Raw genomic sequence first — 20795 nt, forward strand, 5'->3', positions numbered from 1 at the left:
CATGGGCCCTACAGTGTGAGCTCACACCTCTCCATTCTCTGCTGGAAGAATAAGGCTGTCTGGTGTTTCTGAACTGGACTCTGTCAATTGGCGCAAGTGGCTCCGAGCAGGAGGACCCTTGTTGGACCGCTACTGGAAAGGGTAGGTAACAACTGGTCATTATAAATCGGGGCTTAAAGCCAGAAAAGGCCCAGGAACTGAGATGACTTGCTGTTGAGCTGCTACCTCTTCCCTTAGAACTCCTTATCTGCCTTTGTCTAAGGAGTGATTTGAGAATCTTGGATGATGCTGAACGCATAGGTCTAGTCTAAGTGGTTTACTGCAAAGGTTAGAAGCTGCTCAGGTTAGTAAGCAGGTTTTGAGTCCAATGAACCTCACAACACCCCACAAACAGCCCCGGCCCTTTTCCGCCGGACACCCTGGGACCATATGCCTCACGTTGCACCGTGACACAATTTTATACGCACATAATTTCAGAAACACTGTTCGAGGGAACATCTTTAACTGAAACATGGTGCTTTTTCTTTTTTTTTTTTTTTTTTGGAACACAGTGCTTTTAGAAGAATTAATGGCTGATTAAAAGAAAGAAGCAGTAAGACAGGACAGAATAAGCAAAAGCCGAAAGACTAAAGAGCTCAAAGATATTGGCCTGGCTCAGAAATTAATTTCTGAGTCTTCCTTGGTGATTTAGTCCATCCTCTCTTCAATTTTAGTTCTATTTTACTAAAAAAATTAATGTGTCAAGTTACAGCAAAAAGAAATATATGTCTTAGTGTTTTTATCTTTGAAATGGGAATAACCTATACTTGCATTAGAGAATCTGAGATGGAAGCAATGTGTGTTGCGTATGTACAGAGGAGTCTGATTATACAATAATTAAAATCTTTTTCTGGTCTGAATCTTTTTCCCCATTGCTTGAAAGTTTTCCCAAGGCTCAAAGAGAATGTCCCTATTACCACCTCCATTTGTTACAGTATTTCTTCACTTGCTTACCATCTTCCAGGGCTACAAAGAGAATGAATAATACTTTAAATACACAGCACAGAGTGTTGTTATAGACTGTCATTCTACCAGGGCATTTTAATGCAGTTGTGCAATGTGACTGGAGTGGAGATCTCAGGTTAATGTCTACTGTCTTTCAATTTCAATTTAAACAGTAAATTAAAGATGATTTGCTCTTTTTGAACATGACAGAGACCTTTTGAGATGAAATGTCTTTAAGCCAGTTTGGTTGCTGTAGTTGTTGGGCCCAAATCCCTGAGGGTAAACATTATGGTGACTGCTGAGAAATACCTCTCAAGTTCTTAGAAATGACTGCTTTTCAACTGTGGCAATAACAGACAGGAATACCAAAACAAAACTCAGCATCAGTTCCTTCCTTTACCAAATTACCTATTCATATCAAGCAACTGTTTTCCTTAGGAAAAGAGATTAGAGCTTCTTTCCATTCACTATCTTTTGTTTTTCCTTTTATTGATTGTTGCATCAGTAATTCCTTTTTCTTTCCTGAAAATACACTATATATCCTCACCCACTATAGTTTTTAAACCAATTCTTAGTTGGTTCCCTATTCAATTCAGTGCTACCACAGGATGTCAAGCATTTCTCAAGCAGGTTTAGGCAATTAACCCCTCTTTTGTATTGTGTTTTTCCCAATTCTTTCAGTGGAGTGAACCAATGTAAACTCAAAAAAACAAAAAGCCAAACTCCATGAAGTGGATACATTTTGTGCTAGAAAACCACAGGCAAAATTTCATTATTCTACCCATTCATATGCAGATTGATTTTTTTCCTTCTTCTGTGGAATTTTGTGCAAAGTGCTCAAAAAATATTACCTTTTGCTTTGTTCGTTTTAAGGGGCATGAATTAATGATACATTTTATCAAAATTTTATGTGGATTATTTTAATAAATCTAAGCATATACATTTGTCAGAAAGATCTGTGAGGTTTTAGTTATTCTAAGCATAATCCATTCAGTGACTAAGTCACTTATATTTCATAATCTAAAACCCTGTAGAAGTCAAGTTGCATGACATTCTCACTACAGGCAGCTTCCAAACAAAAATGTTGAAAGTGTTTAAAATTGTGAAAAACAGTGTTTAAAACAGAAAAGAGAATACAACATTAGAGAAAGTACTCTAAAGAATTACAATGAAGGGGGAAAAAGCTAAATCTACATAATATCTAAGACTAAGATAATCTCTTCTAATCTTTTCCAACTTGCTCAGTAAGAAATGAGAAAGTTCAGCAGAAATTGATTACAAGAGATTCAGTAAGGAAAAAAAAAAGGTAAAACCGTGCATTTGCATTCTATCTTAATTTCCTTCTTGCAGTGTTTAATACACTGTTAATTAGATCATAAACATACCAGAATAAAGTTTTTAAATTGCTTTTATGCTTTTTTAATTTTAATTTTTAAAGATAACTTATTTTAAAGAATCAAATGTGGATTAAGAGCTCATATTAGAGGAAACCTAGACAAAGAAAAATAGATAATGGCTTAAGTAAGTTCCTATTTGTTTAAGTGACATTATTTCTAATTCAGTCACACAGTCGGTCAGGTATACATCCTTTGATCCTCCTGCTTCTAGTTTCAGAAGTATTAAATTCGTATCACTTGCAAGGCAGGGTGTTTTGTAGTGCAGTTCCCAGTTGGAGAGGTTACGTGGGGTGACTTCTTCACCACCTCTCCTGGGCATGTTCCTCCTACTGGCTTTTGACTATATCAAGTGAAGTAAATGGCACTGTGACCTTTATCATCCCTATTTCCTTGTGATGAGAAAAGCAGCTTGGTCAGAGCAACAACCTTTGGAGCTCAAAATTCTACACCTAACTTCATCTTGATCCCAGAGTTTTTTGTTTGAAAAGACACTGGCAATACTATTACAACACTACATAGTGTTGTATAGTACAATGCTTAAAGGTAGAAAATAACCTCTCAATTATCTATGCTGTAACTGTCTCCTCTATGTTTATTCTCTCTCCTCCTCCCTCCCTTCTCCCCTCACCCTCTTGATTGAATTCCTGAAGGATGCAGAAGGCACACACAGCTGGGCCCAAGAAAGTTGTATGCAATATGGGTTGTGTGTGTTAAACTATTTACACTGGTGTGTGGGAGGAAGCAAGAGAGTTTGTTGCCTGATAAAGAGCAAGGATAACACAGAAATGGGAATTGAGAATAATAAACGTTAAGAGCCTCAACAGCTGACATTTAAAATGTTTACAAACCACAATATTTCCATTAACATAAGCAGTGTTATTATAAAGCAATAAGATACAACATAAAGAGACACACTTACACAAATAATCTCTGTGCATTCCCTGCATCAGAACATGGTACAAGATGACCTCTAAGATTCTTATGGTATGACTCTACCTTAGACTTAGTTCATGTATAGTGTGAATAGTGATAGTCTTCAGAAAAAGCATGAAGCATGAGGACATTTTCTTTTTAAATTGCATCTAATTTTTTCCACAGAACATTATGTTCCATTGTTCCCTAATGGCACAGTCAACCCCTATAAAGTATCTATTTATATTAGACGATTAAGCTCTAATAATGTGTTTAAATTTTTTTCTTAGTTCTCAACAAAGTACATTAGTTCAATGCAGACTCCTTGATTTTTCTAATCATGTTTGCTAATCTGCAAAATTCAGTAATTTGCAATGGATCTCCCAGTCATTAGTGTCAATTAAGGAGGCTCTCCCTTATACCAGATGGTACTGAGGGAACAGAACAAGAGAGTAGGAATAAAATGTGTTTTCTAAAACCCTCCTACACGCCAGTTTAAACAAAAACTGTGTGATTATTTAAGGAAAAAATATAGTAAGAGTTGAGAACATAATGCCTTGTACTCATGGAGCATCTTAAATCCAGGAAATCCACAAAAAAAAAGAATTCACTAATGACACCCTTATGAGCTGGGTGTAGAGAGTCCATATGGCAATGATTTCCCTTTGCTTATGAAACAAAAATGGTAGTCCATGAGGACAGAGTCCTGTTTTAGCTCTGCCCTGTTCTTATATTTAAAACCTCCATTATTTGTAAATGGAGAATTAGCAAATACTCCTTATTTCATCTGTCAATTTAGGATTTGGTTCCTAGCACAGGGGAAAAAAAAGGTAATAGTCTCAGCCTCTAAAGGCCTGATATTTCATTAAATGGGAGCGCCCCATGAATGGGAGCCAACTGTTATTAGTCATTACAAGGTCTCCCTTAGTTATGGAAACATTGCAGGCTCTCACCAAGTAAATGATGAATGAATAAATGGACAAATGAAATGATCTACCCTTATCCATAAGTTATTCTTTCTGAAATCCTAACCACAATACTTCTGCATGTTTTTATGACTCCCTGTCTTGGGTTAGGATCCCTCTAGGAGGAGAGCTGAAGATAATGATTTGAATGAAATCATTTATTTGGGAAGTGATCCCAGGAAGCATAAGTACTGGGATAAGGGAGTGAGACAGGAAAGAAAAGAAGTTTGCACAGAGTGTGTCAATGAGTAGATTATCACGGTGTGCTGCAGAGCTAGGGCTCCGTCCTGTTGGGGATTTCTGGGAGACCTGATAAAGTAAACTTCATAGTTATCCCACCCAAGGGGAAAGAGTGCTGGGGTATTTATCCACTCACCCTTGTCCACCATTGGTTAATGTCTACTCCTAGAATTGTTGACAACTAGGCAATTTGAGCTTGTCCCACAAAAAACAGAGAGAGAGACAAGAATCACAGGTATTTGTATACACTATTAATGTATATAAATGGTGAGAGCTTAGAAGAAATGGACAATGCATCCATATTAACTGATACACCCCCATGTTTCAACAGACCTTGCAGTCTTTTTCCACCACTCTATGGCAAAAACGGCATACACTTTAAATTTTGGCAATCCAAACAAATTACAATTTCACTATCATTTTGAGACATTTGAGACAAATTACCTATACAGGTATAAATATGTATGCATATAAATTTGGCATCCCTTTTGCCTTAATAAGCAAACAGTTTAAATTCATAGCTTCTTAAATTGTTTTTCCATTAAGACCAACCGAATCAAGGCCCAAGTGTAAACATCATGATAGCAAAACAGGTCAAAAATTAAAAAAGAAAGGCCATTCTCTTTTGTTGTCAGTCCTGCTAAAATCTGTGGAGTCGTGGGAAAATGGACGTCACATCACAACTCGTGTGGGAAAATCACTTTCACAGGCTGAACCAATACTGGTAAAATTTTCCTAACCCTTTTTAATACTACCATTCTACACGCCTCCACCTTTTTAGGACCCATCATCCCAAGAGACTTCAATAAAATATGTTTAATTAGTATTCAAAAGTGAGAAATTGACTCCACCTTGGCACACAACTGACTTTAGGACTTTCTGTCCCCATCAAAATTGTTTACTAGAATAGCATCTGTAATAACTTGATTTTCTCCCAGAATTAGCCCACATATCTTCATACTTCACCTTCCTATTCAGAAAGTTTGGAGCTCTCAGCATGAAATGACTTATGTGCTGTGGTTTACAGGAGGAATATGCACCAAGTAGGAGTTTTTGGATGGAAGAACTACTCTGAGAAGGTTTCTTAGTATGCTGCTATACTTAAAGTCCACAAGCCCATATGGCCCCAACAATCTGTGTCTCTGCCCACATAGGAGCTCCCGATGTGCTTCAGAGTGTAGTCAAATGTTCCCTGAAAAACACACATATTTAGGACATTTATTAAAGTCCAAATAGTAAGAACAACCACAGAAGGGCTTATTAATGTAGTTCCTAATGGGTGTAACAGCTTTTTTCACTTACAAAGGCTGCTGCTGAATCTTAAACCTGACTGAAATCCATGTCACGACTTTAAAACTCACTCTTTTTGCTAATAGTCTTCAAGGTTATTCTATGAACACTCCTTTTTAAGATTTTTCTAAACTCCACTCTCTGACCAAGGTAAGTTTTGGGATCCCCTTTTTCCTATTTTCTTTCTCTTGCTCTTTTCAAAATTGAAAAATAAATTTTACAGATTAGAAATGACTTAGTTTTTAAAAGCTTAATCTGGTTTTCCCAGGACATACAGCTAGTTAGTATCTGAGTCAGGAGCTCACACATGACTGACAACAGAGCTTGAGCCATCGTCACCATGCAGTTTTGGCTCCTGCGTCGTATTTGCCACAGGGGCATGACGGTGCCCAACAGAGATGAAAGAGGTGATTTGTGGTGGAAGTAATAAGAAATTAAGGGAGCACTCAGCAACAGTTGGGAGGAAAGGAAAGGATCACAGGAGAAAAATAATGAAATAATAGAGAAATAAGGAAAGTGTCATGTAGTGTAATAAAATTTTGCATGTAAATGATAATATCTTTTGCCTCCAACATATCAAAGCATTTTGTTCATGTAAATTATCCAACGGTCATACAACAATATTTATTAGTACTTACCACATTTCAGGTACTATTGTAGACACTGCTGACACCAAAACAAAGCCCTAGACTTCATAGATTTTCCATCGTAATGGGGCAGAGAAACTACAAGCAAAGGAATGAATGGATAGCTTAAATAACTTCAGGTGGCAAAGAATGGATCATGGTCAGGGAAGAAGGAATTATTGAACTATGCAAAATTATTGAATAGATGATTTAATTTATTTAACTATTGAATTAAAACTACTCAATTAATGCATCTAGTTGATTATTCTAATTCCAGTTCTAGCTTAAGCATCTAGTTCAAAAGCATCTAGTTTAAACAGCTAGTTCATTGTTGAATTAATGAACTTGATGCTGGTTCAGGTAGGCAGCTTCACTGAAGGAATAACCTTTAAATATCACTTTGTTGTCATTATTATTCAGATACCACTTCTGGGAGGGAGAACAGGGGAGAGTGTTATTATTTTCCTAAGAGGACTTAGAGTACCAGATCAGTAAAATGACTTGCCTACTTCATCATTGTAAAACCTGGAATGAAATAGAGAAGTTCAGAAATTCAACTTACTGTTAATAAACACGTTTGTTTGTTATATATGTTGTCTAATTTTCCCGTATTAGCTAGACAGGGCTTATACCATCATCCAAATTTTTTTCTGACTGAGGAAAGAATTATTAAGAAACTTACCCCAGAGTCAGAGAGGAAAGGATCTGAGTCCGAGTAGAATTCAGTCCTCATACCTCTATTCCTGTGTTCTTACCACACAATCCAGTATCTCCCAATGAAGCAACAAGCTTCTAGTGTATATTGACTTGACCTTTCTCCCATAGTAATCTAAAGTAGTGGATATAGTTTGACAAGTTTCACTCACTCATCCACTCAAGTTTCTTAAAAAGAGCAGTGCTATTTTTCAGAGGAATATATGAACACATTTCTTATTGGTTTGTCATGTTCATCATTCATGAATATTTATTAATTTTTCTAGAGTTTTAGGTGTTTAGAAATCACAGATACTTGTAAGAATCTGATGAAGGCCTTAAACACTCTCCCTAAATAAATGTATGCTTCTGAAAGTTCATAGGCACTTTGAAACATATTCTGGAACCCACTGGGGTCAATGGACCTCCAAATATAAAATTTTTGGTAAAGTGTGAACCCGTACCTCCCATAAAAGCAAGAAAAAAAATTAGCCAGATGTCCTTATATATCTTCTGGGTTTTTTAATGAATTTAATGTCCGTTCAGACAAATGTTGATCAAAATTAAGTGAAGGGCAGACAGAAATGCACACAATCTAGAGCAGAGTACCATAGGACCTGAGTCACCCAGACTTGGCTTGATTCTGTGATCTTTATACTCTTCAATATAATGCTTAATATCTTTTAGCTTAGTTTCCTCATCAATGAAATGTGAAAATTATTACTGAGCCTTTTAAATTAGATAATGTGTATCAGGTACCAAGGTCACTACCTGCACTCCATAATTGATCATTATTTGGTTTCTTGTTAATGTTGTCATAGTGTTATGCCTGTGAATGAGTATTATGTCAGTACATTGCTGTACTTTAATGTGATAGAATTTTGACATAAGCCTCCGTTTGAGATGAAAAAATATTACTAAACAGAAAGTTCCAAAGTTGGCCAAGAGGAAAAACAAAAGACATGTTCAGAAGATGAACCTCTACACATTGTACAGATATTTTGTAAGCACAAAATGCCATTTCATTGAAATAAGATATAATAAAACATAAAAATAATAGATGATATTTCAGTCTTTCATCTTACTTTAAAAATTTGTTCTGTAAGCAAAACACATTTATATGGATGAGATTTTAATTAGACACACATTCTATTAGCAGGATTATATCTCCAAATTTTGAAACATTATACAATGGTAAAAAGAATTAACAAAAAGGAAAGAACACCTCCAAAATGTTTTCCAGTGCATCTGGGATATGCTAAACAACATCTGAACAAAGATAGCTGACTTTTCACTGCCCGCATTGATATGTTTGGATTTATCTATGAGAAGGTTGAGACAGTCGGTGTTTATATATTTGGATATATTTGTCTTAAATATTTACACTGTGCAAACTGCTTAAGCATTTTGAGGATGTTTTGTGAATTCCTCATTAAGTTTTGGTTCAAATGAAATTTATTGGAAGTGTCAGCGTAAATGAAACCATTTGTTGACCAGAATGAGCCTTATATTATCAGGGTGATGGGAAGTAGGGAAGTGTGTAGATACAGATTTCATTTTTTTTTTCATTTATAAAATGAGCTATAGCAGAGCTCGTCTAGTCACTGAGTGCTCACAACTCCTAAAAGGTGGCTGATATTTGTTTTACTCCCTCTGTTTTCATTGTAACTACTGTATGGCAGAGACCATTAATTATCGAAATCCACATTCACTCTCATTCTCTCTTTCTTTCTTGGTAGGAGAACCCCAATTGTTGCTGGGAAACCAAACTCCTAGACCCCTTGTAACTAGCAATGACCATTTAATATTTGTCCAAGATGTAAAGAGAAGTGTTTTGTGGAAGTTCTGGAAAAACTCCTTAAAGAGAGGGTGCGTACCCTTTGCCTCCCACTCCATTTCTCTACTGCCTGGAATATAGATCTGTTGATAGAATTTGTGTCACCATCTTGGTTCAGATAGTGCCATTCATGGGAAAGCAGGGCAGTAAAATTTAAGGCAACAAGGAATCTGATGAGTGTGGAGCTGCTGTACTCATGTAGGATTACCTACCTAATGATAAGCCAGTGATAAATTTTTATCTTTTGTTTTTCTATAACGTACAACTGCACGAAATTCCAGCTTTCACTTTTTTTATTGCCAAGTTTTTTTAAACATTTTCTTCCTTCAGACTTGATACCTGGCTTTCACATCATTGACTCTCATTCTCTTATTCACTTAGTTATCAAGTTTTTAAGAAAAATCTACTGTGTGCCAGTCATTGGGCTAGCAGCTAGTGATTGATCAACAAACAAAATAGATATGGTAATGGAGCTTGTAGTCTACCAGGAGAGCCAAACATTAAACAAAGAAGCAAATACGTTAATATGTAAGTACAAGCTATGGTATAAAAAAGGAAATGATACGATGAAAGTTAGAACAAAGTCTTGATTTGGATTGAGATTCAGAATTCTCCAGAAATAATATTAATTGAAACCAAAAGTTGTTCAGAGTTACCAGAAAGAGAGTTGAAGGAGAGGAACATGTGAAAATACCATCAACCAGGAAGAGCTTAATTCATTTCAGATACTGGAAGGAAGTCAGTATGATTGAAGAGTAAAGTAAGGAGAGTCAAGAGATGCCACTGGAAAGATACACAAGGGGCATATAACAGAATCTGTTGGTAATGTTGATTTGAGATTTTTTTCCTAAGGGTAATGAGAGATTGAAGGAATTTATACAGAGCATGCATGAGCTTACTTTGTTTTCAGAAATACTCTTGTAATAAGAAGAATGGATTTAAACAGGCAAGAGTAGAAGATGGAGAAGAGTGGATCCGAGTCAATTGCAAGGATCCAGGAGTTGAATGAGGGAAGTTGGTGATTTGGGTTAGAAGTGAAGGCAGGGGAAATGAAGAGAAGTGTGCATATTTGAAATCTGTTCTGCTAGCAGTACTGATAAAGTAGAAAAAAAGATTAAATATGGAGGGGTAGTTGGAACAAGGACATTGTGGCATGAACACATAGAGGAAAGGAAGAACCATTTCCTGGAATAGAGAAGTCTGGAAGAGAAGATATGGGAAGAAGTCAAGAATTTATCCTTTATCTATCTGTGAGACATCCAAATGGGAATGTCAAGTAGGAAGTTGCATAAACTGGCATGGGGCTTAGAAGATTAACTTATAAAAATGTAAGCAATTTATATCTCTTCCTGGCTCAAAAGCTTTCAACAATCTCTCATTGTCTGCAGGTATTAAAATATCCAAACTCTTAAGAATGGTGTTCTTTTCCATTTACGAGCAGACCACTAATCCACTCTTCTTGTTATACATCCAACTTGCCCTCCAAAATGCCTATGCTCAAATCACACTGGTCCCTGAATACATTAACAATTTTCACAACTATGTTCCTTTTTTGTTCATATTGTCTACAGCTGGTGTACAGTTTCCACCCCTGCCTCTCTGCCATATTTTTTGCATAATTATGCTACTTATATTTCAAGGCTCAACTAAGAACCCAAATCCTCTGAGAAGTTCTCCCTATTTCCTCAATATAGCCATCTTCTTTACTATGACATTGTTAGTCTACTTATCTGAAAATGAAGGAAACATTTAACTGTATTATATTTTCCAAACTGAACTAGGTTTATATTTCAAGCCCTTCTTCTGCATGACGATAGAAACTTAACTTGGTCAACTCCGGTTTTTCTGTCATTTTCTCAAACATAATAGGTTTTTAATTCAGTCACCAAAATGTTTTCAGTCAGTTCAGGATTGTTGCAGTCATGTCAAGATCTGACACCCCTTCCTCTTTTCTCTACTAAGACACATTTAATTTTGTATGGTACTTACATGGTAATTAGGAAGTCAGTTACTTATTATCCAATAACCTCCTCCATATTGACTAATACTTCTCTGTTTCTTCTGACATCTGATTATCACCACCCATCTTTCCTGGTTCCTCTATTTGACGCCATTTTACTTTGCATTCTCCCTATCCTTAACTCAAGTCTACTCCAGAATTAAAGTCCCTCTTAACTTCCATACACTCTGTGACAGCAGAGGAAAAATGCAGTGTTCTTCCTTGTTGATACATGTTCAGAAATTTGTTGAGTTTGCCTCCAACCCTCTGGGTCTTCTATGAAGGCATACTCACTCTGGATATCCATTTCATAGATATCCCCATTCCATGAGGATCTTCTAAGAGGCTGACATGCCCAGAGTTCCAGCCAAAAAACTCGAACCACATCTCCACTCTCCAATTCCCTAACAGAGTAATCTGGGACTTCTATTACTTGATCCCTTCACCAAGATTTTCAGACCCAGGAGAATAGGTCATAGATCCCTTTCCCTCAGGTCTAATTGCCTTGCTTCCTTTCTGACTCTTCTTCCATCTCTAGGCTATTCTACCTCCTAATTTCTGAGTAAGGTGTAGACTTGTTCTCCATGACTGCCCTTTTAAATCTAGTGATAAAAACACAAACTTCATTTCAATACACTTAGGAGCCTAATCATTTAAAATTTTAAAACTCTGGCTCTTATGTATTACACATATCTGGCTCAAAAACCTAATTACCTCATTAGATTTTAAAAAGTCAATTTAGATATTCGAAAGCCAAAAATCTGGCACATTGTTATTTATATTCTATGTAATCATTGCTCTGAAGCAATGCTTGCCTTTTAGGAGTTAGAGTAAGGAAATTATCAGGTTTATAAAATGTGAAAATTTAACCCTACTACAAGTATTCATTAAACAACATTTTATTCTACTTATATTATAGTTCACTCTAGAATTCTGCCCATTCTTTGGGAAAGGTAGTCTTGTGAGATGGTTAAGAGATCTCAGCTTCTGTGTCAGATGGCCACGGCTTGAGTCTCAGTTCCACCACTTAACAACCAAGAGCCTTTGGGCATTTTACTTAGCTTCTTAATTGTCAGTGTCTTTATCTGTGATATTAATTATACCAAAATTCAAATTCAGTTGTTGTCAAGATTAAACTACATAGCCCATATTAAACACTCACAATGGTGCTTTGAAATGTAACTAGGAGGAGCTCAAAAAAGGTTAGTTTTAGTTATTATTGGCCAAAAAAAGTTTTTCCTTGAGTTTCAGAGCAAAAGAGAGCATATGGATCATCTAATCCAATACCGTCAACCTGTACAGGAGGAACACAGTTATGCAAAGGGCGAAAACAATTTTGCAAAGGACACAAAGCCTGGATGCACTCAGTCTCCTGAGTGTTGTACTTTGCTTTTTCTGCTTTATCTATTATACCAAACTAATTGCTATACTTAGTTGAGTGATCATAAAATCTGATTCTGTTTGAGTGATTATATTTGTTAGTGACAATCATGACCTAAAGATGTATAAGAGGGTCATTTTAACACTGAACATTGATAATGAAAATATAGAAGAATATTTGGCTAGATCCTGAATATGCAAATCAATAAGCAGTCCTCTTTCTCTAAATCCATGAGAAAGATATACTCAAGGGCACTCAGGGCAAATAAATCCAGATTATTGCTGACTCAAACTTTGTAGTTAATTTTCCACTCTCTTTTGAAATGTTTCTCAAATTCTAATCGTAGATTTAGGATTTAAGAAATTGTCTCTATTTTAAATATATTTTCCTTTTGATAATAATCTAATAATTAATATAAATGTGTTCTTGGTCAACCTGGTATTTACCTTATAACAGAGTAGGATCTATGTTTAAAATATACAGTACATAGAAAGAAGTTGGGGCCATGAGATGCCATTACATTTTTAATGCATATGTGTTGGTAATATGTTTAATTTTAATATGGCTAACTGAAGTAAATTTTGAACAATTGAAAAAATGACAGTGATCATCCCTCTATCAATTGTGTGTATGTTGCTTGTTTTAGATGGAAAATATTATACTGTGTGTGCAGGCTAATGAGAATAAACCTGTAGTAGGAAAATGTTGATGATGCTGAAAAGAGGTAATATATTTGCAGGAGCAAAAGTCCTTGAGAAGAAGAAACTGAATGAGGTCAAATATGTAAATATTGAGTCCTCAACAAGAGCAGGACTATTGGATGCTTTGTAGAAGGAGGAAAGATAGATTATACAGACACATAAGTATGTATGTGGTAAATTTGGTTTCAGGAGGATAAAGGTTTCTTCTCACTGATTGCATATTCTCAGTGAAATAAAAAGCAAAATCATCGGCTGAGTCCACTTTAGGACTGTGAGAGTGAATTGACTGAGAAATATGGTAGATATTACCTGAAAGTTTTGAGAACCCACTTGAAGTTTGACCTAAGCCACAGAAATGTCCTTTTAATAAACACAGGTACTCACTGAAGGAAAAGAGAGAAAATGAAAAGAAATGTAACCAACCTGTAGTCACTAAAATATAAATTGTTAGCAAAAATAATTTGTGAATTTTATATAATAATGTGGTAAAGGATGGATACAGAACACTAGCCTTGCAAAGGTTGTCTATTGTAAGTTGATGATGTACTTAAGAAAAATGGGGACAGCAAAGTAATCCACTAAGTGGCCTAGACAACTGACAAGAATAGGAAGTGGCAGAAATGCCAAGCCAGAAAATGTAGACAAATACTTCTAGACATATACTAGAGGCATAAAAGCAAAATCAATGTTTGAAATAGTTTGCAGCAAGTGAAGATCTTGATGTAATTGATATCCATGACATGTTTACCCAATTTCAGAAAAGAGATTACCAAAATAAGTTAAGCATTTAATAAGGGAAGAATGAAATAGCCAGTGGCTCTGGCTATTAAAAGAAACTTCTGCAAATAGTAAAGAATAGCAAGATGTGTGTGAGCATTTATGTACCCCTGTCTGCTATTTAACATGTGGGATAAAGTGTGTGAGAAAAATATTCTCTAAATAAACTAAAAGCTAGAATCCTTGGGACCATTTTGTCTTTATGGTACCAAATTTATGCTCAAGGACAAGAAAATAGCAAAGACTTTATGAACTTTGTTTTGGTACTTATTGAAAAAATTTACAGAGCATTCCCATCTCAATCTTTTGGCAGACAAGTAAGAAGCAAAGGAGAATAGATAGATGCACTGGTTACTTCACATTAGTTGATGAATTAGCTATAAGTGAAGGACCAAAACCACATCTCTAAAGTTTTGAAAAAATCCTCCCCCCAAACATGTATTTATATTTATATAAACATAAATATATGTATCATGATTAATGTACATGATCTTGATCATACGAGTAGCAACTTTCAGAGAACCAGCCCTGGCCAAGATGTGCCCCAACTCTCAGAAAGTTTTTAGAAAAAGCAACAGATCACACACAATTAAATTAACTTTACCCTCATGGCAAAGAAGTTACAGGCATAGTGCTATTTTCAGAAATGCAGTCTACTAATACCAAAGCAACATTAGTTCTCACTAATCTACTGCAGTTCTTTAGAAAGAACAAATACACAGTTGGAGGAGGAGGAACTTAGAGATAATTGTTTTTAACAGGAAAAATTTTCAAGATGTTACTAAACCTGTAATAGAACAGATTATATAATCACTTTTGTTGGCAAGAGAAAAAGTAATTTTAAAAACATAAAATAGCCAGGTGAACCCAGATTTCTAATTTACCTCACTTCTAACCAATTCTAGATCTGAAAGGAAATTTTCGATGTAATATAAAAATAGAAATCAGCACCTGAAAATATCACCCATATTTCAAAAAAATTAATGAGAAATAAGTATGATATTATAGAACAATTGGGATCAAAAGATTTCATAACTCCTTTGCTTGAGGACTGAAGGAAGCAAGAAAAGGCAATTTTTATCCCTATAATTTGAAAATACAGGAGCTGGAGTTGAGAGAATGTCCTAATACAGATTGGATCTACCCTTCCTGGTTCATTCTTCCCACTGGAATTCCACAGCAGTGTGCTGGACAGACACGTTCTATAAGCTTCATCAAGTGGAAGGGCAGCAGGGCATTAATGGAAGGACAGTGGGCTTCCACCTGACATGAGAGTGAAAGCAACATCAATAAGGAGGCCAGATGTCATCTGCCACACATCTGGAAAGAAAGGCCAGGCCAGACAGAAAGAGTAGAGATATTTGATCTTTCAGGCAAAAATTCAATAAACATGAGGTCTCCTGGAATCACACAACCAGACCATGTTCCCTTCCCACAATCTGGCTCCAGGATCTCTGAACTAATAATATAAGCTTAAATTAACCAGCCCTTCGTACAAAAAAAATTATAATTTTTAAGAAACTTTAGTGAATATGCATACAAAAAAAGCATACACACATACGGAGAAACTATGTAGATAACGATCTATGACCTATATTCAAAGTAGAGATCACCGAAGGAGAAGCAGTTTTCAGAGCAACAGCAATGAAGTCATTTCTGGACATGTTGACTTTCAAGTGCCTATTAAACACTGGAAGGAATTGTTTAGTTGGTACATACAGTAGGCTTCCTCTGAGATGGCCCCAGATGCTCCATTTTGCGAAAAGATGCAATATCTGTGAAGTACAATAATGTGAAGTGCAATAAAAGGTTTGCCTGTAATAGGATTTAGCAGTCTGGGGTTCAGAATAGAGCATGATTTGAAATCTTAGTTGGAATTTTATTAATGTCAGTGTATAGTGATAGTTAAAGTTGTGGTCAAGGAGGAAATAAATCAGGGAAAAAATGAGTGGGAAGGGACCAGTGATAGAAGTTTCCATGCTGAGCTTGTCAACCTACCTGCTAACAGCTTCAAAAAACAATGTCTTTGTCTTTGTATGGGGTTTTCTTGTTTTAAAAGTGATTCACCACATATATGAATGCACAGTGATAAATAATCTCATTCAAAGACACAACAAACTCCACATGGTTTGTCACTCTCTGTTAGCTTAAGATCATACTCTTTCATAACTATGTAATGAAAACAAATATATGCCTGGGTTTTTCCTCTCAGGACCAACTATGAAATATAAAATTGCTAACTTATTGGGATGTCTTTATTTAAGGATAGAGTGCTTACCAAAAGTGTCTTTGAGTTGTTCTTAATTGAGTCTGCTTTCTGATAAAAAGCAAAATGTCAGCAACAGCCAGTTAGACAGGGTTTTTTGTTGTCTTTATTTTGTGTTTTTAGATCATATACTGTGCTGTTTTAGGAAAACAATAAAAACTAGAGAAACAATTGCAGTGAAAATGAAATCATTTAACTTTTTTCCTGAATGAAGATAGGAACAGTAAACCTTACACTATGATGAGATTTTAATTATCAGTATTTCTGTGCCAACATCAGCAGCCCATGCCTGCTTAAAGCTACCATAACTGTTGACATTTAAATTCCAAAAATACCATAGAAACAATCTCTATGTGATAAGTAAAAGCCATCTTTATAATTTATTTATTATTAATATGTCAACAAGACTGATTGTATTGCAACAATAACTTGAGAAAAATCTTTAGCCATGCTGAGTGTCTAAATGTTTGTTGCAAAAACTTAATTTTCCTGAACTTGTTGTTCTTTCTAGATTATGAAATAGACTGATACAATCCACCTCTAAAACATTCACATCTTCAATGTATACCTCCATTCATCATAATTTACCAATATATATAGAAATTGCTATTTCCCAGGGGTGTCTGTTTTGAACTTTTTTTAGTTGAAGTATAGTTGATTTACAGTGTTGTGTTAGTTTCTGGTATACAGCATAGTAATTCAGTTATACATATATATTCTTTTTCATATTCTTTTTCATTATAGCTTATTATGAGTTATTGAATATAGTTCCCTGTGCCATACAATAGGACTTTGTTTTTTATCTATTCTGTATGTATGTATCTAATCCAAAACTCCCAATTTATGCCTCCCCTTTTCCTCTTTCATAACCATAAGTTTCTTTTCTAAGTCTGCGAGTCTCTTTCTGTTTTGTAAATTAGTTCCTTTGTGTCATTTTTTTAAGATTCCACATATAAGTGATATCATATGATATTTGATTTTCTCTGATTTATTTCACTTAGTATCATAATCTCTACGTCCATCTATTTTGCTGCAAATGGCATTATTTCATTCTTTTTTATAGCTGAGTAGTATTCCATTGTGTATACATGTGTGTGTGTGTGTATATATATATATATGTATATGTATGTATATATATATATATGTATATGTATGTATATATATATATATATATATCCAGTCACCTATTGATGGACATTTTGGTTGCTTCATGTCTTGGCTACTGTAAATAATGCTTCTGTGAACACTGAGGTGTGTGTGTCTTTTCATATTGGAGTTTAAGCTGAATATTTGCCTAGGAGTGGGATTGCTGAATCACATGGTGAAGACTATTTTTAGTTTTTAAGGAATCTCCATACTGTTTTCCATAGTGTTTGCACCAAACTGTATTCCCATCAGTAGTGTAGAGGGGTTCACTTTTCTTCATACCCTCTCCAGCATTTTATTTATGTGGGCTTTTTAATGATAGCCATTCTAGCTGGTATGAGGTGATAAATCCCTGTAGTTTTGATTTGCATTTTCTGATAATTAGCCATATTGAGTGCCTCTTCATGTGACTGTTGGCCATCTGTATGTCTTCATTGAGAAATTTCCATTTAGGTCTTCTGCCCATTTTTTGATTGGGTAATTTGTTTTTTTGTTGCAGGGTTGTATGAGCTGTTTATATATTCTGGAAGTTAAACCCTTGTCAGTTGCATCATTCACAAGTATATTTTACCAGTCCGTAGGTTGTCTTTTCATTTTGTTTATGGTTTCCTTTACTGTGCAAAAGCTTTTTAGTTTAATTAGAGCTGTGCTTATTTTGGTTCCTACATGCTGTCTATAATGTTCCAGGTCATCATATATGTAAGTAGATTATAGGGGAAGTAAAGTACAGAACCACTCCTTTTTGTTTTTTTCTTTGTCAAATGTTATCCCATCCTTTCTCCTGTGAGGCAATAAATAAACAAGCTAAAGCTCTATGGTCTTTCATCAAATAATGTCCTCATTCTTCATAGCAACCCCTAAGAATCCAATGCTGAATTTGAAACTTGGTGTTTTCTCTAGGAAGTCTCTTTTTCTGTGTCGCTAGTTGGCATTTAAAAAACTCAAACTCCTATGAACTGCAATGTTAAAGTGCTTTCCTACAAAACATAAAATGCCAAAGTGATACTTACAGAACTGTAAATATATTCCTCATTGAATTTAGAACTGTTATGTGAAAGGGCCAGAAGTCACTCCTTAGTAATGTTGACAAAAATTAGAACAAAGTCAAATAAGCAAATTTTTAGTCACAGCTCAGACTTGCCACTGCAAATGTCTTTGTTACAAAAAATCCAATAAGAAACAGGTGTGTTGTGGCAAGACCTAAGGAACCATTCTTGTTTCAATACATGGAAACTCGGCTGTGAGATTAAATTTTACTAGAATTTTGTCAACTGAAAATGTTCATAGAATTCAAAACACCAATGGTTACTAGGCCTTTCTGGATCTCCCTATCTGTAAAATTAAATTAATGGTGTTATATGTCGGTCTTGAGAAGATACTGTGCTTGCTGCATTGGAGTCCTCATTAAATGTTGGTTCTCTTCTCCATCACAGTTTAATAGATGAGATAAGACATATCCACACAAAACAAAATAGGTAAATTATACTATATTTCATAAAAGATATATAAATTCCTATTAGAAAGGAGGTAATATTATCAGATATTTATTTGGGTAAGGTAGATAATGAAGAAAGGTGGAGAGAGTGAGAGAATAGAATTAGAAAACCATGTGACACATTTTTAAAAGAATAATGTATGCTTAAAAAGTGGAAATACTCTAGTTTGCCAGCAGAGTGATCTACTTCTAAAAAGAGCTTGTGGAAGAGAAGATGCTTTGAATCAAATTATAAATGGTCTTGACAGTGTAAAAGAGTCCTCTTAAAATATTGATCTAAAGTTGGTTGGTAAAGGACCCTGTAGTGTTAATAGGTTGCTTTTGTTCTTTTGTTTTCATTTAAAAGATTAGAGATGGGCTTTAGGATAAATTCATCTGGAAGTTATACATTGATTGGATCAAAAGAAGAGTAGCTAATAGATGAGGGAGATCAGTCAAGAGCTACTGAGGATAGCCCAGATAATGATGTTATGAGACAGATTAGATGCATAAGAACTAGAAAGTGGAGGAGAAACACAGCAGTGTAGCTGTAAAGGAGGGCTCACAAGTGGCTGAGTGTTAGTCTCAAAGAAGAACAAGTCAAAGAAGTTTCTTAGGTTTCATACTCCAGTGATTAAGAGAATACCAATATCCTAGCCAGAAGTAGTTTTGTGAGCAAAGATGAGTTTAGGTTCTGACATAATGAATTTGAAGTGTGAAGACATCAAGGTGGTTCTATTCGGCAAGTAGTTGAAAATAAGAATCTGAAATACAAGAGGGCCTTCAAGTCTGGAGATGTAAATTTAAGAACAATAAAGGAGAATGCTAAAGACATAGGTTTAGATGAGATAATGAGATAAGGAGACAGGTGAGGATAAATGGGAGTAGAGGAGTGTCTATAGTTAACAGGTAAAAGAAAAACTATTAGAAGAGCTGTAATGAAAGAGTTCATTAGAGTAGGAAGAAAACTAGGATATAATATAGTACTATGAGATAACATTCACAGCATTTAAGAAATTAGACAAGAGTTCCAGTTCTAGCTCTATTGTCTTATTTGAATAATAGGGACAATAATGGTACACACCCATGAATTTGGGCGGGATTAAATCCAGTAACTCAAGACAAACATTTAGTAACATGCTTAGTACAGAGTTAATATTCAATACATTTTAGAAATAAAACAATAATGAAATTTCTGAGTATTTTTATCAAAAAATAAAAATGTGAAACTGATATGATAAGTATTGTTAGTGTCCCCATTTTACAGATGTGGAAAAGAAGTCAACAATGCACAAAGATTGATAAAATATAGCTCCAGGCTCTAATCTGGATCTGTATGATTCTAAAATCTTCTTACCTACTAGAAATTGTTCTTCAGTGAAGCAGTTTGCACTCAAATGCCTTGGAAAATGTTTCTTAATTTTAAATCTACTCAGATTGTATATCCCAACTTGCTTCCTGAAACTTCCATTTGTGTTTACACAAACTGAGTTTTGCTCAGAAGTCTGGAAACCTCAGCTCAAAATAGCATTTATAGTTAAACATAAACACACTCGGCCTCTAGTACCTACATGTATTGCCTCTAAAAAGTTGCCTAGACAGCTTAAATTTGTTTCCTAGTACTGTTCGAGGGTTTACAGGAAGCACTCGAAATTGTGTTGCTTCCAATTTGTGAAACATTTATATTGAAGGCTTCCATTTTGAGATTAAATTGGGAAATGAATTAACTAAACTAATACCATTAGCTCTCCTTTGATTAGACACCTGCTTTGCTGAGATATAAAAATATTCTCAGCAAAGGCTAGTACATCAACCACCCAAAAGAATGAAACTTTTTTATGTTGCCTATTGACCAGATAAGCCAACATAGGCCAGACCAGAAAATCTAAGATAAATATATATAAATCTACACACATCCATATGTATACATCTATAAGTTGATTAAATTTCTACCCTTAAATTCTCTCAAAAGAAAAATGTTTTTCAAAATTTGATAAATACCAGCCAGTATACTCTTTATAAGAGGCACACCTAAATCATAAGTAAAAGTGTAGAAAAAGACATACATGCAAACAATAGTCAGAAAAAAGTTGATGTAACTCTATTA

This window comes from Camelus bactrianus, chromosome 2 (assembly GCF_048773025.1).
Source record: "Camelus bactrianus isolate YW-2024 breed Bactrian camel chromosome 2, ASM4877302v1, whole genome shotgun sequence".
NCBI classification, from domain to species: Eukaryota; Metazoa; Chordata; class Mammalia; order Artiodactyla; family Camelidae; genus Camelus; species Camelus bactrianus.